The following is a 25,790-nucleotide window of genomic DNA, read 5'->3' as shown; positions in this document are numbered from 1 at the left end:
GAACTTGTATCTCAAGGTGAGTGGCGCTTTTACGTTGTGGATGTCTATGGGCTCCAGTAACCACTTAACACCAGGTGGATTGTGAGCTCGTCCACCCATCTAAGCAATAAAAAAAAACAAGTTGATAAACTGTGAGATTTCAAAACAAGCCCATTGTATGTGTTAGCAAATTTCAATTGTTATTTGAACATAATAGCCGATAGTCCGGCTCAGTGGCGTTAATTAGGAGGCCTATGTCCAGAAGTGGTCGATGATGATGACGATGGTAATTTTCATGTATTAGTAGACGGTGTTTAATGCAATGTTTATTTTAGTGATGTTAAAAAGCATAACGGTTGTACCCTGCCTGTGTGTTCAAAAAAAGTCGTGTTCCGGTTAGAAGAATGAGACATGGATTGGGTCTTTAACCTTCTTAAAGGTGGGCAGCATTCACGTTGTGATGTCTATGGGTTATATCGTTGTGACGTAATTAAAATTTAAGATATTAAAGATTAGCTTGCCCTGAACCCGACCGGGGTGGTCAAGTAAGACATTTTTTAACGGACTTAGTCGTGTCATTGAGGCCAGAAACTCGTAAAATATCTTAAAGTAAAGTAAAGAAAGAAAATTAGATCACGCTTTTATGTATATGAGTTAAAATTTGTATGTCCAATTTAATTAAAATTATTTGTATTATATATAAATTGAAGTTTTAGAGTATTTTTCAAACTAGGCGTTTGCTTTTCAAAGTTGACTTGAGGTGGTTTGTCTATGAAGTCGTCGTGGCCTAAAGGGTAAGACGTCCGGTGCATGTATGTTGAAGCGATGCACCGGTGTTCGAATCTCAGGCGGGTACCAATTTTTCTAATGAAATACGTACTCAACAAATGTTCACGATTGACTTCCACGGTGAAGGAATAACATCGTGTAATAAAAATCAAACCCGCAAAATTATAATTTGCGTAATTACTGGTGGTAGGACCTCTTGTGAGTCCGCGCGGGTAGGTTTGCTTTGGCGGAGGGACGAGCTCACAGCCCACCTGGTGTTAAGTGGTTACTGGAGCCCATAGACATCTATAACGTAAATACGCCACCCACCTTGAAATATAAGTTCTAAAGTCTCAAGTATAGTTACAACGGCTGCCCCACCCTTCAAACCGAAACGCATTATTGCTTCACGGCATTCCTTACCCGCGCGGGCTCACAAGAGGTCCTACCACCAGTAAAAAGTAATTTGATAGCCGCATTAAGATTTGGGGTCGTCACCTCAATTCTATCGGCTGTCCCAGACTTTATAACATGACCGGTTCCCGCTAAGTGAATACTTCTTCTGGTAACAGCCATTAATACTGATTGAGTTCGGGCCACTGTCTTTGCGTCAAAATATAATCAATTACTCACAAGTTAGAATTCAATATGGCATCGCCCTATGTTGGTTGTGGAACTCGTACTCCTCATCTTCGGTTAGCGCGCATTCTTCGAAGCACCAGAGGCCAGCGATCGCGAGCAGTATTGTATAGCAGCTGTAGTAGACTAAGTAGACCAGTATACTGAACAACATCGCGTTTTCCACTGTATTCCTGTAACAATAAGAGTTAAAATCTTTTTTTCTATTGTTTATATGGTTGGACTAGCAAACGACCCGCCGGCTACCGGAGCCCATCAAAAATAAAAAAACGTAAATGCCCCACCCATCTTAAGGAATGAGTTCTAAGTGTCAGTTTTGCAATACAACGGCTGCCCAACCCTTCAAACTGAAACGCATTACTGCTTCAATACAGAAATAGGCAGGATGGTGGTACCTACCCGTGCGCCTACCACCACCAATTACGCAAACTATAATTTTTGCGGATCTGATTTCGTAATATACGATGCTATTGTGACGTCATCATTGTAACGACAAGTCATCGTGAACATTAACTAAGTACGTATTTAATTAGAAAAATTGGCACCTGTCCGCGAGATTTGAACATCGGCACAGTTCGTTCGATACGAATGCACCGGGCGTCTTATCTTTTAGGCCACGACGACTTCAAAGTGAAATATTAATTTTTTATTGTAGTTTACATACATAAACAAGAGACAGAGTATACAAATCTTTGTGTTTGTCAAAAAAAAACCAGGAAATTTTGGTTGAATTAATACTATTATTATTATATTACATTATTAACAGATAAAAAATTCAATGTGTATATATAAGAAAATAATTATATTGGTTTCTATGAGGTTGCTAATGGATTGTTGAAAAGGTAGAGGTCATTGGGAAATGAAAACGGATTATTTCAAATTCGTTAAGAAATTTTTATTTAATACAAATTAATTTAATTAATTAATTTAGAAACACATTAAATCTCGTGATGGCTCAGAATCCTACAAAAAGATGCATACAATGCTTTATGACTTGACCGACGTTAAGAGCGGATGTGCGAGAGAGACAACGAGATGTTCCCACAGCTGTACTCTTCCTTTACTCAAAATTCAAAGAACAATTTCTACGTTCTTTTTAATGATAATTAGGATACGGTTTGAACAAAAACTGTAACTTTAACTTTATCTGAAGGTAATTGTTTTTGTGCATTCGAGATAATTAATTAAATTATGCAAAATAAATTTATTCTTATTTGACTGACACGGTGGGGCAGAAGTCAGTGTATCTGACCGCTTGGGGTTCGATACCCAATTGAAGTTTTTAAAATCCATGCTTTTAAATTGTTTTTATTGCTTAGTTTTGTGGACGGGTCATGGTCTACCTGATGTTAAGATTACCGGAGCCCATAGACATCTACAACATAAATGTCGCCGCCCACCTTGAGATATGAGTTATAAGGTCTCAGTATAGTTACAGCGGCTGCCCCACGCTTCAAACCGAAACGTATTACTGCTTCACGGCGGAAATAGGTAGGTTGGTGGTACCTACCTGTACGGACTCACAACTCTCCTACTACCAGTAATTACGCAAATTATAATTTTGCGGGTATGTATATATTTGAATGTTATTTATATTGTCACTTCACAAAATCTAAATGAATTATTGTCATCATTATAGCCGCTGTCCAAAAAGTATTTGTGGTCAGTTGAGCTCACTAGTCGACTTGTAGTTACTTGTATTTTCCACTAGTAAGTAGCATTGAAACAGGTTCGTTCCTAGACATTACTCATCTATTGCACATCGATGACCTTTTTAGCGAATGTAATTCCGGTTTTGGAAGCCATTAACATTTATTTATTATTTATTAATGTTTTATATTCTAATTCATTATGTGCTTGAAAAAGAATAGTACAACATAGGTGTCTTTCCGCGAAGTTGTTGTGCCTTTTTTTTAATTAACTATGCTGATAGCCTTCAGAGGCTATTTCAGCTTCACCTTGACGTGTAGGTGAGCTCACGGGGCTCAAACCGGAGTGTTGCTAACACTGGCCCTAGAAAGAGCAGTGCTTCGCAGAATCTACCACCGGATCGGAAACGCGACACATTGAGAAGATCCGGCGAGAAACTCAGTGGGCTGTGTCTGTGGGTTAATTCGCTGTGGGTTAAGTCGTGGGCTTGTCATGCCTAATGTCGACAGTAAGCTCGTTTATCCATATAACCCGAAAAAATCTTTCTAATTACTACTGTTGTTAAAAAATTTCACTGATCAAATATGTCGGTACATATATGCAAAAATAACTTTTTTATTTATTGCTTAGATGGGTAGACGAGGTCACAGCCCACCTGGTGTTAAGTGGTTACTGCAGCCCATAGGCATCTACGACGTAAATGCGCCACCCACCTTGATATATAAGTTCTAACGACTACCCCACCCTTCAAACTGCTTCACGGCAGAAATAGGCTGGGTGGTGGTACCTACCCGTGCGGACTCACAAGAGGTCCTACCACCATTAAAATGGTACATTATTAAACCACCAGTTTAATAGTATATTATTAAAGCGATAAATATTAGGGAATCCCTTATTTGGTAATCTATTCGGTTAACATGTAAACCGCTCTCTATTTTATATTAGTAATACCTATGCAATTAAAATCTGTACACATCTCTTTCTTGGAACAATAATTACCATTTTATTATGTATTTTATTTGCAGGGGAAAAAAAGCATAGCTTTGAGAATTTTGAGTTATTGTCGACTGTAATTTGCGCAGTTTTTGTTTTGTTCAAAGCGTCGCAGACGAGATCAATGCACCGGGTAATGAAATAAGCATGCCGGAGTTTTTTTAGGGAGTACAGTTAGAAAGTCGGAAAAAACTTTACATTTATTTCAGTTACTTGCGTCAACCAGCTTACATACAGTAATCTAGGCAACATCTTTTATTGCAGTATTATTTTTTATGTGTTTTAATATATACTAGAGGTCCCGCAGTAGTCGAAATTCGACTATAATTAATTGGAATTATAAGTTTGTACACTATTATGATTGTATTTTATACTTCTATAATCACAAATTTCATCAAGACTACACAATAAAAAATATTAACAAAAAAGACAAACAATATTTAATCTATTCTCAATTTGGCAAATCAAACATTGGCAATTTGGCATTCTCAAATCAAACAGACAGGGGTTTGGTATTTGTGTATACTAGTGGTCCCGCAGTAGTCGAAATTCGACTATAACTAATTGGAATTGTAAGTTTGTACACTATTATGATTGTATTTTCAACGCCAAGACTACACTATAGAAAAATATTAATAAAGACAAACAATATTTAATCTATTCTCAATTTGACAACAGACGTCAAGAACAAAAGTTTGACAATAAATAGTATGCATGCCTGTGTGCGTTAAATATACGATCTGTAGTGTGTGTAATGTTTTCTTTATTGATTTAAAGTATCTTTTAAGCATTGTTTAAAAAAAAATAGCATTGTGCACTTCTTCTCTATATTCCCTATAAGTGTAGAAAATTTCATACTCCTTCGTTCCCGCAATTTTCGTAAAAAAGGATACAGAGTTTTTGCTTCACGTATTAATAAGATTGACTACTAGCTTACAAACGTACAATTACACCTATATAACTAGTCTGGCCATAAATACTGTTAGATAAAAACTTTTCTTTTTTTCAACTTTTTAATTATTTTGAATTTGGAACACGTATAATATTATTTTAAAAACTTTTTTCAGTTTTTCGACATTTCACATATTTTTTCGCGTTCATTATCAAATTACAATATGGAATGGGGTGTTAAAGAAAATAGGATTGCAGTGATCGCCTTGCACAAAGTGGGTATGGAGCCGTCGGTCATATTCCAGACACTTCATAAGCTTGGTATCGTCGAAGACCAGAAATGATCGGGCGGCCGCGTGCTGTTAGAACCACAAAGGCTGTTAATGCTGCTAAAGCCAGAATTTGTCGAAGCCTTACTAGGAAGCAAAAACTACTGATGGTAGGACCTCTTGAGAGTCCGCGCGGGTAGGTACCACCATCCTGCTTATTTCTGCCGTGAAGCAGTAATGCGTTTCGGTTTGAAGGGTGGGGCAGCCGTTGTAACTATACCTGAGACCTTAGAACTTATGTCTCAAGGTGGGTGGCGCATTTACGTTGTAGATGTCTATGGGCTCCAGTGACCACTTAAAACCAAGTGGGCTGTGAGCTTGTCCACCCATCTAATCAATAAAAAAAAATCTTATCGCGAGAAATGAAGATTCCCGCTAGGACTCTGTCGCGTTTTATAAAATAAGACCTGAAGCTCGGTGCTTATCGTCAATATACAGGACATGCCCTAAATCAATCTTTACAGTTAAAGAGAGTGGATCGATCAAAACGCCTTCTGTCGCGATACGCAGGTGGAAGCCACAGAAATATCCTTGTTAACGATGAAAAAAAATTCACGATTGAAGAAAACTACAATAAGCAAAATGATCAAGTGTTCTAAAGAAGTTGCTCAAGTGGTGGGAAAGGTACAACGTGGTCATCATTCTGCCTCAGTGATGGTTTGGTGGGCGTGTCTTATCAAGGATTCACAAAACTACATTTTTGCGAAAAAGGAGTGAAAACTTCAGCCAAAGTGTATTAAGATACAGTCTAGACTATTTTAGTTTTTCTAGTTGAACCCGTCGCTAGCGACGAAGGGTTCGGCAAACCAACTAACCCATAGACATAGCCCACTGAGTTTCTCGACGGATCTTCTCAGTGGGTCGCGTTTCCGATCCAGTGGTAGATTTTCCGAAGCACTGCTCTTGCTAGGTTTAGTGTTAGCAACGCCTCCTGGTTTGAGCCCCGAGAGCTCACCTACACGTTAGAGATACGCTGACATAGCCACTCAAGGCTATCAGCTTAGGTAGGAAAAAATAAAGTTTAATAATTTAAATAAAGATTCTAGTATTCTAAAAGATGATTATACATGCGGTAGGCAGCGGCTTGGCTCTGCCCCTGGCATTGCTGAAGTCCATGGGCGACGGTAACCACTCACCATCAGGTGGGCCGTATGCTCGTCTGCCTACAAGGGCAATAAAAAAAAAACAAAAAAAACATAACACAGCACTTTTTATAGTGTTTCGAGTTGCATACGTTTTCGTTGAAGTGGTATCTATATATTAATACGTGAAGGAAAAACTTTGTATCACTTTTTACGAAAATTGCGTGGACGGAGGAGTATGGAATTTCTCACTCTTATAGAGAATATAGAGAAGGAGTGCACAATGCTAATTTTTTTTTAAATAATACATAGAAGATACTTTAAATCATTAAAGAAAACATTACACACACTACCATGTATTTGACACAACACTTACATAAAAATTAGCTCTTTGCTTACTGTAAATTGGGAAACTTTTGTTATTGTTTACAGTCTGTGGTCGAATTGAAAATAGATTAATATTGTTGGTCTTTAATATTGTTTATCTATAGTGCAGTTTTGGCGAATACTGTGATTATATTATCGAATTATAATAGTGTTTGACAATAGAACCATAATAATGTTTAAACTTATAATTTCAATTAATTATAGTCGAATTTCGACTACTGCGGGGCAACTAGTATTATTAACTTCGGGCGATAAGTTTATTTCATAGCCGGTTACGTGGCTCTAATAATCTCTAGAAACCGAACACGTGTAAGCAACGTCTGCAAATTTATTTTATTAGTGTTCATGCTAATAATTACAGCATTTAAATTCTAGAGACGACACAAACTGATATAATATCGATTATCAGCGACTAGTCATGTACTTACATCTGATATTTTTTATAAAAACCATGAATCGAAAACAATTAAATATTTTTCCAGTTGGGTATTTCCGAAGGCTTCGTTATTGTGAAGATCATTATTCTGTTTGTTACGTTACATTGCTTATGTGTTTCTAACGACGTAGTTTTAGCGATTATGTTGTTCAAAAAAGTAAAGTACAAAGGCGTACAGAAAATGTTTTATCTGGACTTTTTCTGCAGTTTCCATGAAAGGTCAACGTTTTTATTTGGCTATATAAATGTACTTTGTTTTTTGTATGAATTCATATTTTTTGCTTGACCAAGGATTTGTGGATTTTGAATTATTTAAACGTCATTGTACGTTTGAATCATCAATGCGTCAATTATTTATTAATACATTTTGGGTTTTTATTTGGATGTTTAATTTACGAACATCTTGGGATTAGTGTTTGAGTGGTACTCACAGACATCAGACGCTGAAGAACGGCAACAGCTGACGAAGTTTCGATTTTGTTGTATAATTGCTATTCCGTCCTCCTAATTGGAAGGATTATTCGCGGTGGATATAGCCAGTCCAATTAGCAGTGTGGATGAAATAAGAGCGTACAAGGGGAAGTCTGAAAGTAGCGCTAGTGACAGAGAAAATAAAAAGTATAAGTTATCTTCATGGAGGAGGATCCCAATAAAATACCCTCAGTATGAAAGCAACCGTAATGCGAGAAGGAGGCGCCCTAAAAAATCTTGGATGGACTGTTTGAAATAGAATATGCGAGAGAAGGCTGTGAGTGCAGAGATGACGTATAATAGGCCTTAATGGAGAACTTAAGAGGAGTTGGAGAAGCCAACCCTACATAGTGGGATAAGGACAAGAAGAAGAAAGCTATGTCCGTTTTAATATCGAAACTGGTAAGGAATTCATAGGTCATTAACATTACTACATTAACTTATATACTACCATTATTCCGCATACAGTCTTGATAAGAATGACATATGTACGGCGTCCTATTCTCCAATTCTTGAAGGTTAGTACCAATAGTACCTTCAATAATTGGAGAATAGATAGTTCTGGTCCAGAGTCCAGATAGTTCTGTTCTTAATTATCGTCCTAAGTAATGCGACAAGATTCCTATATGAATCTTATTTTCAAGTATGCTTAGAAGAACAGAATAGGATTTAGAAGACATCGTAGCGTTCTTATCTGTTCATATTCCTCCGATTTAGGTTTCGGTCTAAGTGGTACCCACTAAAAAATAAGCAGTATATAAATACTGGTTATTTTTCACAATATAAATAGGATTCTTCGAGCTTATGCTTATTATCGGTGTGTTGGTGTTCGCTTTTATTCAGGTGATAAGGGACTCTAAAGAAGGCTGATCGAAGTCGGGTCGACGCGTTTGAAATGTGGACGATACATCGGACAACCGCCTGGAAGAACTAGACGTCTCCACAAAACCCTCCACTACTTGCCTACGTAGGATTTTCGAGTTTTTCGGTAACGTTACAAGGAAAAAGGGTGACGATCTCGAAAGACTACTCATCACCGGCAAAGTGGAAAGAAAGAGGCTTGGGGGGCGTAGTCCCATGCGCTGGTCAGATCAGATTAAGACGACTTTGGACTCCAGCATCAATTTCGCTATCCACAACACAGTGGATAGGAAGGAATGGAGGAATATAGTCCTACGAGTAACAAAAGTGCTCCGTAAAGTTCACAGCTCTCAGCACTGAGGAACACGACGCACGGAGGAAGGGACGCTGGGCCTCTTTTTTTTTCCTAATATTTCTCTGTCATCCATTCGTAATATACCATGACCTTCCGCACCTACTACTACGGCACTATCAGCCTTTCTATTTCAAAATCAATCACGTATTCCGGTTTGGAGGGTGGGGCATTCGATATTTAATAAAATTGAGACATCGTCCTTGCATCTCAAAGTGTTTTATCAATATCGAGGGACTGCTAATTAATAGCCTTTGTAGCAGAAACTTGAGAAAGATTTTTATTTTTTTATCTGATAATAATATGTTAGGTTTTTAAGTTACTAACATAGATTATAAGTAATGTTTACTTACGAAATGTATGGTTTCTTTATAGAAATACAAATTTCATAATAATAATAATAAAGCCGAAAAACCAGCCCAACTCCGTAACTTCTATTTCTTTCTTATTTGATTATCTTAAGAATAGCCTCGAAATATATATTGTTCATTTTTTATTAGTTTACAAGCGGAACAGTATACAGTCCTACTGACAGTCAGTAGTCACCGATGCCTAAAGACTTCCCGAGCCGCTATCTACCGTTTCGGAATATTTCTAACCTTGTTCAAAGAAGAAGCCTGTGGTGGGTAGCCATTTATAGAACACAAGATATTTCACTGATGCCTGAATCTCGCTAACAAAATTTTCAAGATAAGCTTGCGATCACGATTGACTTCCACGGTTAAAGAATAACATCGTGTAGTAAAAATAAAATCCGCAAATTATAATTTGCGTAATTACTGGTGGTAGGAGCTCTAGTGAGTCCGCACGGGTAGGTAACACCGCCCTGCCTATTTCTGCCGTGAAGCAGTAATGCGTTTCGGTTTGAAGGGTGAGGCAGCCGTTGTAAAACTTATATCTCAAGGTGGGTGGCGCATTTACGTTGTAGATGTATATGGGCTCTAGTAACCACTTAACACCAGGTGGGCTGTGAGCTCGTTCTAAGCAATAAGAAAAAAACGCACATATGTATGTAAAGAAAAACCTTTATTAAAACTCTTTAGTTTTTCTTCAGTGTCATGGAGTGAAGTCTATCATTCAATAAAAAGAGAGTTGAGTTTTGTATAGTTTATTAACACTGTTAACTGCTAATTTTTAATAATAATTTTAAAAGAGAAAGGGCTTTAAATGTTGTTTTTTATTGATATGGAGTACTTCAGAATGAATAAACAATAAAATACTTAATTGTGTTTTCTAGGATGTAATCAGAAAACGTTAATATTTAAAGACCTTAATCTCCTTTAAAAATAATATTAAAAATTAAACAGGAAACAGTAATAAACTATAAAAAACTGAACTCTCTTTTTACTCAATCACAGACTTCACTCCATGATAATAATTATTATTGAAGACACTGAAAAAAAATCCTTTTTAAAAACTAAAGAGTTTTAAATAATAAAGGTTTTTCTTAACACGTATACAAGTTCCGAATAACAACATTCGGACCTTCCGCGTCAGTCTACCGAGCAATATCACCCGCTCGATTTAAGATCTTCCCTTTGTCGTAAACCTTCCACGAGCCGTTGAGTAAAAAACCTTTATCAATTAAAACGTGGTGGAATAACCTCGGTGCTAAGGACGAGAGATGTATTTAAAAGATTAGTATAATATTTAGGCAGCGTAAGATTTGCACGTGAGATTACTACTAAATATGGTCATGAATCATCAATATATATAACTCAGTTTTTAAAGTACTCAAATTTAATACACCTAAAATAAGAAGAAAAAAATGGATTTGTTTTTGTGGTTCGTTGATTAAAAAGAGCGGTGTTTTTAAGAGACGTGATAAATTACTCTTTAATCTGCCATTAATCGTGCCACTGCGTTAATCCACAGTGCGTTTCCAGAGATCTTTTTTGCCACGTTCCATCCAGCTTTGGAATGAGTTCCTCTCCACGGCGTTCTCCGAGCGCTATGACATGTCCTTCTTCAATCCAGGCTTGTGGAGAGTACTTAACGGGAGGTAGCGGCTTGGCTCTGCCCCTGGTATTGCTGAAGTCTATGGGCGACGGTAACCACTCATCATCAGGTGGGCCGTATGCTCGTCTGCCTACAAGGACAATAAAAAAAACGTTTGGCACTCTGGAACTGCCGCGGTAAAGTTATTGCATAGCATTTTTTATCAACTTATGCAATTATAATTAGACAATGATAATTTAATATTAAAACAATAATAAAACAAGACCACGCGATATTAAACATTAATAAAATCAAAACCTTAACTGTCCCCTTCACACTAGACAGCGCGAGAGAGAGATGGGCAGACTTTTCATGATGCGCATGCAGTGTGACGTCACGCCACGCGCTTATTCACAAACACTACACAAGCGTAACGTGTGAATGTGTTGAACGCGAGCTACATGGTAGGCGGAGTGAGGGGTGTAAGGTTTTTTTCGTTACGGAATTTCATGATTCGGTCGCCGCGCTCAAGGCCCGCGATAAAAGCTATGCAATAGCTTAAAAATTCGTTAACATCCATTTGTATGAACGTCGCCTGTTAAGTTAATACAAAACGTGTAAAAATGTTTTAATATTAAACATGACGCAGGTACATGATCGACCGATGATAGTTTTGCAAGCGATCCGGTATTTTGCAACGATACTACTACGCCTCACGAGAAATATTCACATTCATGCCATACCTAGTTTGGACTTTGATAATTTTTAATACGCTTTTATTAGCTTCAGACGTATGTATGTATGTTTGTAACGAAATCTTTGAACATGATTTTGACCCCATTCAAAACGTCGGATTAACTCGAAATATGGTATATTTATTTAGGACCGATGACAATTAAATATTTAAAAAAAATAATTAAAATAATTGAAATTCAACTAAAAAATTCAAGATAAATAATATTTAAAAAAACTAACAAAATACGATTTTATAGAAAATCCAACTAAAAAATAGAAAAAAAAATTGTAATAAATTTGAATTAAGAAAAAATGAATTTATTCAATAAATTTTTTAAATAAATTTTAAAGAAATAAATTTAGTCAATATGTCAATATTTTCGATTACGTATTTATATTCAACGACCTCATGAATTTTCCCCTGTGCTATGGGTACCGGGTACTAGAAAAGAATTAGTAGGTACCTAGATCCCAATAACGTAATGCATGCTATCTTTAAAATGGTATTGAGTTCGTCGTAACTGCTGAATTAACCTCATCGATGATACAGTATACCCAATATACCGCCATGGTATATTAGGTATACTGTAGGCTGCAAAAGGTATATTGCAATAAACTAAATTGGTTTTGGTTATTTTTGGAACGAAGTTCCTTATCGCGCGTTGTGAAAGGGGGCTAGACGGAAAAAATTCTTACGAAAAGTTGTCACGACACTTTTTAGATTCGTCATTCTGACCAATCAACGTGTAGGCGCTTATCGCGTGACATTGCTCGTATCTGATTGGTCCGCGTAATGAGTACAGTTTCTCGAGATAGCGTTTCAACAATAGTAATTTAGTTCATAGTATTGTTTTTTTCTTCTTCATAATGCCGTAATTTATTATTATAACTTAAAAAAAAATTACAATTCCTTCACTAATTAATCGAAAGGAACTTCGTTCCATCCGGGTGTCCCTTGACACCTCTGAAGTTTTTTTTTTGTAATATTCACTAGTAATTACGCAAATTATAATTTTGCGGGTTTGATTTTTATTACACAATGTTTTTCCTTCACTGTGGAAGTCAATCGTGAATATTTGGTAAGTACGTATTAAATTAGATAAATTGCGGGAATCGAACACCGCTGTATCATTTGATAGGAATGCACTGGGCGTCTTATCCTTTAGGCCACGACGACTTCAAGCTGAAATGTTAATTTTTAATTTTAGTGTACCTAAGCAAGAGACAGCGTATAGAAATCTTGTGTTTGTCAAAAGAAAGATACGAAATTTTGGTTCAATTTGAATTAATATTATTATTATATTACATTATTAAAGCATCCGTTTTCCCTGTCGATACAATATACCGTTTTATTTGTTAACAGATAAAAAATTCGGTGATTTCATTGTGATTGATATATAAAAAATGACATTGCCTTCGTGACACGGTGTGAAAATGTAAAATTTATGACGTCATAAAAACCAGTATATCTCGACCCCTTCAAAAATAGTGATGCCAACTCAGTTCGATGAAATTTTAACAAAAAGATACCAGTTTTTTGTTGTTTATTTTGCATTTAAATCACATACAAAATTTCATTATAACGAGAAACAGTATTTAGTTTGAATTAAGTTAAGCTCACGTGTGTTAGTTAAATAAATTATTATTGATAATGAAATTTTAAGAGAAAAACCAAACAAAAAAAATGCTGAATAAGCGCCATCTTATTCAGAACGTTTTTGAATTTATAGTTTATACGCTTGTAACGTCGCCTCTTATGAATACAATGAATCCTGCTCGAAATCGTAGGAATAGAAAAATTAAACTTAAAAAAAAAAACTTTTGAATTTCGAACACAAATACGACCTATTCGAATTCCCGCTTCTATATTATTATGAGCAATCCGCAACGACAATGAAAAATAATAACTAGGTCTTTACCTAAGAAGTTCCCGTTCTTATAATACTGGCCATTTGAAACGTAGTTTATGTATGTATGACTTGCAATAAATTATAAATTCAAAGAAATTTTATTTAAGCGGACTTAACCTAATAGCTGTAGTATGGCTCTAATAAGGTATGAAAAAAAAATGAAAAAAAAATGAAATTTTATTTCAAAAATATGAAATTCTATTTTCAAATGAAGTTTTTGGTAATAATTAGTGTTTTGTTTTCACTACATTTAATTTATATTTTTTTCAACAATATGGATGCGATTACAATTCGAGTAATTATGGGATTTCGTAAGTAAAGACCTAACAGATGTACGTAAAGTGTACGGGAGCCAACAAACTCAAAGGCGTAGTGTACTGACTCTCGGGTATTTAATTTTTTCTCTGCCAAGAAGTGGTCCAAACCGCGGAAAAAGTAGGAGTCTGTTGGCGCAAGCTCTGATGAGTACGGTGGATGACGTAAAACTTCTCATTCCTAGCTCTTGTAACTTGTAGCGTTGTCGTCTTTTTTTTTATTGCTTAGATGGGTGGACGAGCTCACAGTCACCTGGTGCTAAGTGGTTACTGGAACCCATAGACATCTACGACGTAAATGCGCCACCCACTTTGAGATATCAGTTCTAAAGTCTCAAGTATAGTTACAACGGCTGCCCCACCCTTCAAACCGAAACGCATTATTGCTTCACGGCAGAAATAGGCAGGGTGGTGGTGCATACCCGCGCGGACTCACAAGAGGTAGAAACTCGCGAGCTTCTCCATCATTGTGTTCAACTCCTCAGAGTGCACATCCGCAGTATTGCTATGTAATGTGATACATTATACCGGCACTGGACTACGAAATAGGAACCACGATTTTTTTAGGGGCAAATTTTCGTTTGAGGCCTCATATTAAGTTAAGAAGTCGTCGTGGCCTAAAGCATAAGAGGTCGGGTGCATTCGTATGTAGCGATGCACCGGTGTTCGAATCCCGCAGGCGGGTACCAATTTTTCTAATGAAATACGTACTCAACAAATATTAATGTTCACGATTGACTTCCACGGTGAAGGAATAACATCGTGTAATAAAAATCAAACCCGCAAAATTATAATTTGCGTAATTACTGGTGGTAGGACCTCTTGTGAGTCCGCACGGGTAGGTACCACCGCCCCGCCTATTTCTGCCGTGAAGCAGTAATGCGTTTCGGTTTGAAGGGTGGGGCAGCCGTTGTAACTATACTGAGACCTTAGAACTTATATCTCAAGATGGGTGGCGCATTTACGTTGTAGATGTCTATGGGCTCCAGTAACCACTTAACACCAGGTGGGCTGTGAGCTCGTCCACCCATCTAAGCAATAAAAAAAAAAAAAAAAAAATTAAATCTAAATTGCATTCTTTTATTTCCACAGCTGCCGCATCAAAACAAAATTTTATTAACTAAATATTGTAAGTGTTCGCGTATGTGACTGATATGAAAAAAAAAGATGTGTGGTGTCGTGGGACATCGGATAGGAACGAAATTCCTTATTATAAAAATATTAATTTTAAGTAATATTCGAGGTATAAAGAAAATAAAACTGGAGGTTTCGCAACAACCCACGGTCATTCGGTAACGTGCGAACTTATTGTGGTACACTTCATTCACGGTTCTTTGCATAAGAGTTAGTGTATTGCGCAAACGAACGCTCTGAGATCGTGGTCAATGAATGATAAAAAAATATGGTATTTTTTGTACGTTATTACAAAGTTAAGTCGTACACTGTGTGCATTACTAATAAAAATCTTACGTTACGGACGTTTTTTCCCGGTTAGGGTACCCCCCCGCATCGTCCCATAAGCAACTTCGTTCCAAAATAGTGCTTTATTTTTTATATATTAATAATTTGATTCGCCGAAGAGTTTTCGTTTTTTTCTTCCAAAAACAATTGACAATTACTTTTACTATAGTATTTAACCCAATGTAATACAGATGAAATCAATGCGTGAACCTAACAAGAAATTGTTTCGAGAATCAAGTGCAAAACATCAATGCAATTTGGACGACATTGACAGAGTGCTTGCTTCTGTTACGAGATCTCTATATGAAATCGTAAAAAGTTAGTCGTCAGCGCCCACCCGCTAAAACATGTTCTTGTGAAATGCGCGAATTAAATAATTTAATTATTCCATCAACGGATATATTATTATATATATTAATATTTAGGTGCTATACTTTTTTTTTATTGCTTAGATGGGTGGACGAGCTCACAGCCCACCTGGTGTTAGGTGGTTACTGGAGCCCATAGACATCTACAACGTAAATGCGTCACTCACCTTGAGATATAGTTCTAAGGTCTCAGTGTAATCACAACGGCTGCCCCACCCTTCAAACCGAAACGCATTACTGCTTCACGGCAGAAATAGGCGGGGCGTTGGTACCTACCCGTGCGGACTCACAAGAGGTCCTATCACCAGTAATTACGCAAATTATAATTTTGCGGGTTTGATTATGCCTATATATTTATGCCTAAAAATACATTAAATCAATCAAAAAAACATTACACACACTCCCATTATTTTGACGCACACACGCATGCATACTATTTATTTATTGTCAAACTTTTGTTCTTGACGTCTGTGGTCAAATTGAGAATAAATTAAATATTGTTTGTCTTTATTAATATTTTTCAATACTGTAGTCTTGGCGAAATTTGTGATTATAGAATATAGTCTTTGAAAATACTATCATAATAGTGTACAAACTTACAATTTCAATTAATTATTGTCGAATTTCGACTACTGCGGGGCCTCTAGTATATATTAATAGTTGCTATGCTATATTTTGTATGGTTTTTGCGAGTTGTAGATATAATTAAAATTTCTTTTACGATTTGATCTCGTCTCTAAGTCGTCTGTGATGACGAAAACTGTAAAACATTTCAAAAGTCGGAAATAATATTATGTAATAGCGCTAATAATTTCATCAATGTCCTCGAAAAATAGGACAGATGATAGAACTAGTAATTTAATACAAGATTAACTTGAAAAACGTTCGAATTATTTATTATAGTGACTGGCATTGCACGCAATGGATTGCAATATCAAATCGGTTGGCATTACATTACGTGCTCACAAAATATGATTCATTCAAACGACAAGTATTTATGTTTTGGTTTAATTATAGAATATTGTTTTACGTTGACTTCAGTTAGTATTACATATAACGGGAATAGATTAGTGATGTTTTAAAAGAATAGGGTAGCGATTATAACAGTGTCATCTGTATCATTTAATACACCGTTTAATCACTATCACTACATAGCATAAAACAAAGTCGCTTTCTCTGTCCCTATATCCCTGTGTATGCTTAAATCTTTAAAACTACGCAACGGATTTTGATGCGGTTTTTTTTAATAGATAGAGTGATTCAAGAGGAAGGCTTATATGTATAATAAAATTCATTAAATAGTGGAGAAATCAATAATAAATTACAGTTTCCGAAGCGAAGCGAGGGTGGGTCGCTAGTAATATCAAAATATGTTTCGCAGCACAAGTTGATCTGATCAAACCGTGCGGGCCCATCTACCAAATATAAAATATTACAGGTCACAGATTAGACTAATGATTACTACTACCCCTATCATTACTTCTACTAATATGATAGTAATGGTAGTTCAAAAAGAGCGGAACGGTATATCTGAATTCTGAGCTCTATGTTACTGGATCTTGTAAATACTAAACATTAAAATTTGAATATTTTCGTAGACCATAGAACGATTTATTCAAGAAAGGAATGCATAAGTGCTTGGTTCGGAAAACAGACAGGGGTTTGGTATTTGTGTATACTAGTGGTCCCGCAGTAGTCGAAATTTGACTATAATTAATTGGAATTGTAAGTTTGTACACTATTATTATTGTATTTTCAACGCCAAGACTACACTATAGAAAAATATTAATAAAGACAAACAATATTTAATCTATTCTCAATTTGACCACAGACGTCAAGAACAAAAGTTTGACAATAAATAAATAGTATGCCTGCGTGTGTATGTCAAATACATGGTAGTGTGTGTAATGTTTTCTTTATTGATTTAATGTATCTGTTATGCATTATTTAAAAAAAAAATTAGCATTGTGCACTTCTTCTCTATATTCTCTATAAGTGTGGAAAATTTCATACTCCTCCGTCCGCGCAATTTTCGTAAAAAGGTTTACAAAGTTTTTGCTTCACGTATTAATATATAGATTGCGGCCTATTACTAAATACTGCACAGCAACATAGGCGTGTCAAAATAGGTCAACGTGTTCATGAAATTACTTCAGAATCATTGTTATATCACTGAAGGCGGGTCGATGCAATTTGAACAAAGCAAAAGACGCTAGACAAACATTATGAAATATTGTCGCAACCCAGTGAACGGTGGTGTCGGATGATTTTGAACGATCTTTTTGAATTCCGATATTTATCTTAACTTGTGACGGGAGACGCATGTTTAGTCTCCAGTAAGTATAAATTTAATGCAGAGAATCGATTAATAACTTCCAAGGGGACTGACTACCCTTATACACGTAAAGGATTGCTTATGTTAATTAAATGCAAATCTTTTTTTTATGGTTCATTTGGGTGGAAGAGCTCACAGTCCACCGTTAAGTTACCAGTTATGTGGTTACTGGATCTCATAGACATCTACGACGTAAATGTTGTCACCCACCTCGAGATATGATAGGTATCAGCATAGTTAAAACGGCTGCCCCACCTTTCAAAGCGAAACGCATTACTGTTTCACGGCAGAAATAGGCGGGGGGGTGGTGCCTATCCGCGCGGACTCACAAGATGTTCTACCACCAAAGAAGCACGACACTCCTTAAATGATCCATTAAAGTTTTTTTACGAACGCCTTTTTTATTTTTTATTGCTTAGATGGGTGGACGAGCTCACAGCCCTCCTGGTGTTAAGTGGTTACTGGATCCCATAGACATCTACAAAGTAAATGCGCCACCCACCTTGAGAAAGTTCGAAGGTCTCAAGTAAGTTACAACGGTTGCCCCACCCTTCAAACCGAAACGCATTACTGCTTCACGCCAGAAATAGCCGGGTGGTGGTACATACCCGTGCTGACTCACAAGATGTCCTACCACCAAAGAAGCACGACACTCCTTAAATGATCCATTAAAGTTTTTTTAAGAACACCTTTTTTTAAATCACGCAGTGTATACTGTTCTGTTCATATTAGGTAACGCGCTGGCTTTATCGTTTGCATTACATTGCGGGTTCATGAAATATTCGTTTCTCAAAACGGGAATTTTTTAAGGTATACATAGTTTTTTTTTGCTTAGATATTTGGACGATCTCACAGCCCACCTGGTGCTAATAGTTATACGGATGTATTTATCGATCCTACTCATTAAGAAGCAGCAGATGCATCACTCTGTATACATGAAGTCAGAAATATCTTAGTCCTTAAATGTTGTAGATGTAATTAAAATGAATTGTACTTTGCAGTTTTCGTGGCCACGTATGACCGTGTATTCCACAAAATAATTGAGTAGAATTCGTATTTTAATATGTATTTAGATTTTTAGATTACATATTTCGAATTCGTTTTAATTTTCTCTGCGACGCGCAAAAACTGACGTAAGTACTCTCAATTAAGAAGATATCGTGAAAAAATATTGTTTATAGACACAGACAGAGTTGATGATAATAGTAGACAATTATTTTATATATGCAGATTGATTTTGCTGCCTCGCATGACAAGTAACCAAATTCAACTGGACAGGAATGCTAAGTGCTGTTTTAAATTGGAAGCGATGCACCCGGAAATGTTAAAGTTCATCAACTAAATTTAGAGTCACGCCGTAAGCTCTGCAAAGCCAATAATATCGAAATTTCTAGAAAATATTTATAGTGTGGATTATAATGTGTTTTTTTTATTATCTTTCGCACAATCAAAGCGGTTTTTATTATCTGTGATCATGTTCAATAAATTCACAAATATTACATAATTATATAAAGTTATAGTACAGTTTTCTAGTATAATTTATTTTAGAGTATCCAACAATATCCAGCTAAAAATACTACCCAACATTTTCTGGAATTACTCTAAAGTTCCAGAAATATTTTTATTAGGGTAGCCGTGAAAGATGTTTTTAAAAGACATAGACTCGGATTGCGATGGGTCATGCTAATGATACCACTTAATTAAGGGTTCCTATCTTGGACACATATTGTAAGCTCATGTTTTATTAGAATTTATCGAATATTTTCTTAGAGAAACATGGTGGTGGGTGATTTCTTCCAGATTTAAAAAATAGCTTTGGTCTAGAAGCTTCGAAGGGCAGAGCTGTCGCTCTAACAACACTTTTGAGACTGCTACTTCTTCTGGGCTTGTCACGCCACGTAGCGTTGATGAGACAGTACTAGAAACATACCGACTTTGATCTGGTACTAATTAATTAAATCTGCCCATGAAAGCTATTCAAGAAGATACTTACATATTATAATTTCGGATTCTTAAAATCACATTTATTTTAAATAGTGTCTTCAGGAAATCGCGTCTAATGATTAGTTTTTTGAATACCCAATAATTACAATCGTGTGAAGCGGGCTTTGTGAAACGCGTGTTTTATATTACTTCGTAAATCAGAGGTAAATTGTTTTTGGGTGTTGCGTAATAAATTGCCTTGAAGGTTGATTTTACTAACTTGTTTTTACTCTGAATGCGTTGGTATATGAAATACTAATGCGCGGAATGTTCATTGGCTTGTGTAACAGCCGATGAAATCGATAGAATTTATGAATTTTTGCAACTGTTAGTGGCGAGACGTGTTTGTACCACCGACTTGCCTGTTTCAGTTGGGAATATAACCGCGAGTTTTAGCTTTAAGATCTACCAGTTCTGATCTGTTGAATATTGAAACTTTATTAATTATGTTATTGCTTCATTCGGTATCTGCATCGTGATACATGAGGGTTGTGGTTTCTCTGAATAATTATGCAATGTTACAACTGAGAAAATAGTGGTGATGGGTGTATTGCAACCCGGGACACCAGCGGTATTATGCGTCCGTCGGCCGAGTGACCTTGAGGTGAGCCGTGAGTCAGGTTGACTCCAGTAGCCCTCTTACCCAACCGCTTTGTGACCCCGAGGGGTCGAGCGCTTGGGTGAAAGTGCAGGGGAGTCGCTTAGTAAGTAGGGACTAAATTCCATCCTTTGGGCCCGCGGTCCGCTTCCAACATTTGTGGCCCGTCCAGAACCACATACCAAACGCGCTCGATGGTGCAGGAACCTCGTAAGAGGTTCGGCTCGTGGCCCAAAACAACAAGTTTGTATTATTAGCCCGTGCGGGTAGGTATCGCCATCCTGCCTATTGCTGCCGCGAAGCAGAAGTGCGTTCTAGTTCAAAGGCTGGAATGACCGTTATACAATACAGTTTGAGACTTCATATGTCAAGCTGGCTGCACCTATTTAAGCATTAAAAATAGTGGGTCAAGGTCAAAGGTCACATAGTTTTAAGTAGATAATGTAGCTTGAATCGCCCAGACTTAGACAGGAGAATGACACAAATAAATAAACTAACATCCTACAATGTGGTAGTTGCTACAGATCTAATATCGAAACTTATTAGATAGATAGATGAGAATATTTTTTAAAATTTAAAAAAACAAGTTTTTTTTACTCGTTTTTTTTTAGTCGTTCTAATGTTTTTAAGACAATGACTTTCCGTCCGTTGACTTCTATTTTTAGACAATAATTTGGAGCCGAAATAAATCCTTCATTAAGTTGTCTGTCTGTGTTGCGTTGGCTACCATAATCGACGGTCATTGCCGGTCGATTACAACTTACGTAATAGCCGCGGATGGCTATTGTACGCTTGTTGAAATAAACACGTCAAAGTATTGCATTTTTTCTCGACTACGGTTCAGCTTATATTGGCTATTAGTTACGTCTGTTTGTAATTGTTCTGTTGTAGTATGCTTGTTAAGTTTAATGACGTTCAATATAGATTCCAATTTACTATATTTTTGTATGTGTTTATTTATAATCGTTATTTAATTTTAAGATTGTGTCTGTCGATCAATTTTTGGGCACTTTGTAAATAGCATAGTAATATAGTGAGTAATAACAGTTTTTTTTGTCTCAAATATTATAACGATTGATGCAACGAAATAAATAATCTGAGATAATTATAAAGTAAATGACTATTATACTGCTGTACTCTTTGATTATTAATTGATTAATCTAGAAATGTTATATAATTACGAAGGAAAAGGAAAATGAATTGCTGTTCGTTAGTCTCGCTCTCGAACGGCTGGACCGATTTGGCTAATTTTGCTCTTGAATTATTTGTGGAAGTCCAGAGAAGGTTTACAAGGTAGATAAATATGAAAATGCTCGGAATTACATAAAAATAACGATTTTGTTTTTTCTTTGATATGTTCCCCGTCGGACGGATTCCTTTTGTTTGTTTTAAGTTTATTTTATACAAAAGTTTAGGTCCTTATTTATCGATTGAGGCACTACGAAGTCAGCTATGAGGTAATATATTAATGTTGATAATGCAAAAATCAGTTTTATTGTACAGACATTCCGCTATTCTTATTAAAAAAAAATCTAGTTTTTCTCTAATTATGTTTGGTAATAAATTTAACTTTGCACAGAAGTACAGTGGTGGTCTTAATGGCTAAGGAATTATCAACTGGTCAACCAAGGATAGTATGGAGGGTACTGTGGTAGGTACCATTGCTTTATTTACTGGTGTTAAAACTTACTGCAAACCCGTCTGGGTAGGTACCACTGTCCCGCCTATTTATGCTGCGAGGCTGTCATACGTCACTTTTCGATTTCGTAACTCAAGGTGGGTGACTTTATTCGTGTGGTGAGGTCTCCACTTAACACCAGGTGCGCTGTGAGCTTATTCGCCCATCTACGCAATAAAGGTTTCTTAATACGACGACATCATCTCTATGCGCAACAATGCTGAAGATATTGCATATAAAATAATTTATTAAAAAAATCAAGGTCACTGAATTCGAATATTTATAATTGCAGACTTGTTTTTAAGCGAATTCTCGAAATAAGCTAGATTTTGGATGAATTAATTACCACGTGAGGTTTTATCTAGGTATCAATTTAAATTCAATGGAATGTTTGAATGTTTGTTTTCTAAGCGCTCCTAAATAATGTATGCGCTTGTATAGTGCATGTGACAAGATGACACGTGCAAATATGACACGCAAATTGCTTCGTGATAGTCATACGATTCAATATAGTAATACTTATTTGGCGGGTAGACATCTATATAATAATACGTGAAGCAAAAACTTTGTATCCCTTTTTACGAAAATTGCGCGGACGGAGGAGTATGAAATTTTCCACACTTATAGAGAATATATAGAGAAGAAGTGCACAATGCTAATATTTTAAACTAATGCATAAAAGATACATTAAATCAATAAAGAAAACATTACACACACTACATACCGTGTATTTATGCATACTATTTATTGTCAAACTTTTGTTCTTGGCGTCTGTTGTCAAATTGAGAATAGATTAAATATTGTTTGTCTTTGTAAATATTTTTATAGTGTAGTCTTGGCGAAATTTGTGATTATAGAAGTATAAAATACAATCATAATAGTGTACAAACTTACAATTCCAATTAATTATAGTCGAATTTCGACTACTGCGGGACCTCTAGTTCAGTGAAATGAACAAGTCAATATAATTCTTTATGTCTCGACTTTGACGTAGTTTGAACAGGGTTATTATTTTTAGTCGAAACATCCAAACGTACTAGGAAACAGTACTAGTGTATTATTATTTGATGCTTATGTGTCTGACCCTTAGGGAATTCTGTTGGGATCAGAGGGTCACTGGTGACCTGACCTGGTGATTGACAATATATGACTGCAGCAACAGATGCTGGTCGATTTTGACAGATACATCAGCCGTAAGTTAATTGTTAGCTTGTTTTAAGTTAAATAGATTAGATTAAGTTAGAATTTTTACCTATTTCCTATATTGCCTATTTCTGCCGTGAAGCAGTAATGCGTTTCGGTTTGAAGGGTGGGGCAGCCGTTGTAACCATACTGAGATCTTAGAACTTTTTTTTTTTTTTTTTATTGCCCTTGTAGGCAGACGAGCATACGGCCCACCTGATGGTGAGTGGTTACCGTTGCCCATGGACTTCAGCAATGCCAGGGGCAGAGCCAAGCCGCTGCCTACCGCTAATATATCTCAGGGTGGGTGGCGGCATTTACGTTGTAGATGTCTGTGGGCTCCAGTAAACACTTAACACCAGGTGGGCTGTGAGCTCGTCCACTCAAAAAATATATGAAAAAAAAAAAAACAAAAAAAAATGGAGGGGAGAAGCACCTCGCTCAAAAAGTTTTTTTAAGGGCCCATGGATGTGAATTAATCAAGCGTTTTATCCTTTACTTAATATGTTGCTCATACACTTATAATGACTATATAGGCTCTAGTAATCGATACTAGATGCTTTGAGCACATCCCTAGTGCAATAAAGTTAATTCAAATATAGTATTAAATAATTGTCATAAGATAGTGACAAAGATACTGTGATAATTTATTGCCGTAGAAACAGGCATGTTAATTAATCTGTTCCCCTCAGCTTTAGGTTTTTTTAATTTATCATAATATTAACAGCACTAATTTTCTAAACAATCTTTTCTTTTGGTCGGATTTTTTTTAGCAATTGAAGTTTTTGTGTACCGCACTTCCAAATAACGTGCTCCATACGTTCCAGTACTAAAATCGTATTCATCATGTCCGTATGTAAAAAGTATATAAGTAACATATTTGTTTTGACATAAACATGAAAACTGTAGCATTTTATTAACATAATCTTACCATAAGCACTTCGGCATATAAGTACGGGCCACTTAAATTCTATAACGATTTCCAATTTTACACTAAACTGGTTCTTATTTTCATTGAGTGAAACATTAATTTCGAAATACATAGTAATATATAGACAAATATAGAATACACCGACCTTCGGGTTCTAGAAGTGTTCGCTGCTTACGACAGACATTGCAAAACTTATGCTCGTACGAAGGACCGACGCATGCTATGTTAATTTGCATTAAAATTATTACCTCCACGTTAAATAAATGGGATTGAAATTTTCTTTTTCTTTAACTTTTGATGACTTTGAATCACGTGTTTCTAATAAAACTGCATAGAATCTTTTGAAAATAATCAAAAAACATGTGCTTATTGTATTATTTATGTTTTAAATAATTTGTAATGAATTTGTTTTTATAAAGAAATAGTGGCAGCTCGTTTTGAATACCGTTTATGGGTGAATGAGCTCACAGCCGAGTTGGTATTAAGTGGTCACCAATAGACATATCACAACATGAATTATACCACCAACACTACACCACCACATATATTTTATATTCCAAATACGCACTTAAAATTTTCATACAAAATAAGTCGATATAAAATATAATTTTTTCGATCGCCCTGTCGTGTTTTATAATATGCGTTAGTAGTATATGTTAGTAGTATATTAGTAGTATAGTAATATGATGCTATTAAAGACAGATGCGGGGGATTCGGTTAGTTCGATAAGACAAGCCTGATGGTAAATGGTATGTAAAGATGATGGTCACCGTCACACATGAGAATTAGAAATGCCGCACACAAATCGCCTACTGTTGAAAATTTTAGCGAATATCGTTAAAACATAATATTGAAAATCCAACAAAAGTTTCAGAACTCAATTTAAAAAAGAGTTGATGACGTCAGTAAGTTTCGTCAATCTAAATATATATTTATTTGGTGTACCAAAGACACAATTAGCGTGTCGGTGCTACATCAAATGGAAAAACCATATCATATCCTATTGAATACGCTTTTTTATTTTACATTGTACAAATAAATTATTAAATATTTTTATGGTTTAACAATATCTAGTTCTGGTATACGGATTTAAATTAATAGAGTAGAGCTTATTTCTAATATTCTTTATTTTTAGTAATAGATATTGTTGTATTAGTACATAGTATGTAGTAGTATCTTAGTAGTGTGGCGGGTAGCCATCATACAACGCAAGATAACTGACAGATGCCTGAATCTCGCTTACGACATTTTCAAGATAAAGCGCATATATACAAGTTCCGAACAACAACATTCGGACCGTCGGTCTACCGAGCAATATCATCCGCTCGGTGGAAGATCTTCCCTTTGTCGTATATATCCCCAAAGTAGTATATAGTACGTTCCGTTGCAGTGCTAAGGCAATTATTATTTTGATTTATTTTCCCCATACTGTTAGTAACCTCAAGGGGATATATGATAATTAGGTTGCATCCCGTCAGTGTGATGTCTCCGTGTGGGAAAGTGAGGGAGGATCGAGAGG

The 25,790-nt window shown here is 36.1% G+C and overlaps 1 protein-coding gene across 1 annotated transcript in view; it reads right to left on the bottom strand.

The window, feature by feature from the left end:
- LOC114240115 (very long chain fatty acid elongase 7) overlaps positions 1-25,790 on the bottom strand; it is a 110,542-nt gene that overhangs the window by 76,205 nt on the left and 8,547 nt on the right. The window contains exon 2 of the mRNA XM_089736643.1: positions 1,381-1,559. The gene's annotated coding sequence lies outside the window, so the exon portion shown is untranslated. The remainder of the gene's footprint in view (positions 1-1,380; positions 1,560-25,790) is intronic.

Source organism: Bombyx mandarina, chromosome 22, assembly GCF_030267445.1.
Source record: "Bombyx mandarina strain Sakado chromosome 22, ASM3026744v2".
NCBI lineage: Eukaryota > Metazoa > Arthropoda > Insecta > Lepidoptera > Bombycidae > Bombyx > Bombyx mandarina.
Note: the sequence above shows the minus strand (reverse complement) of the source record. Positions and strands in the feature narration are given on the sequence as shown.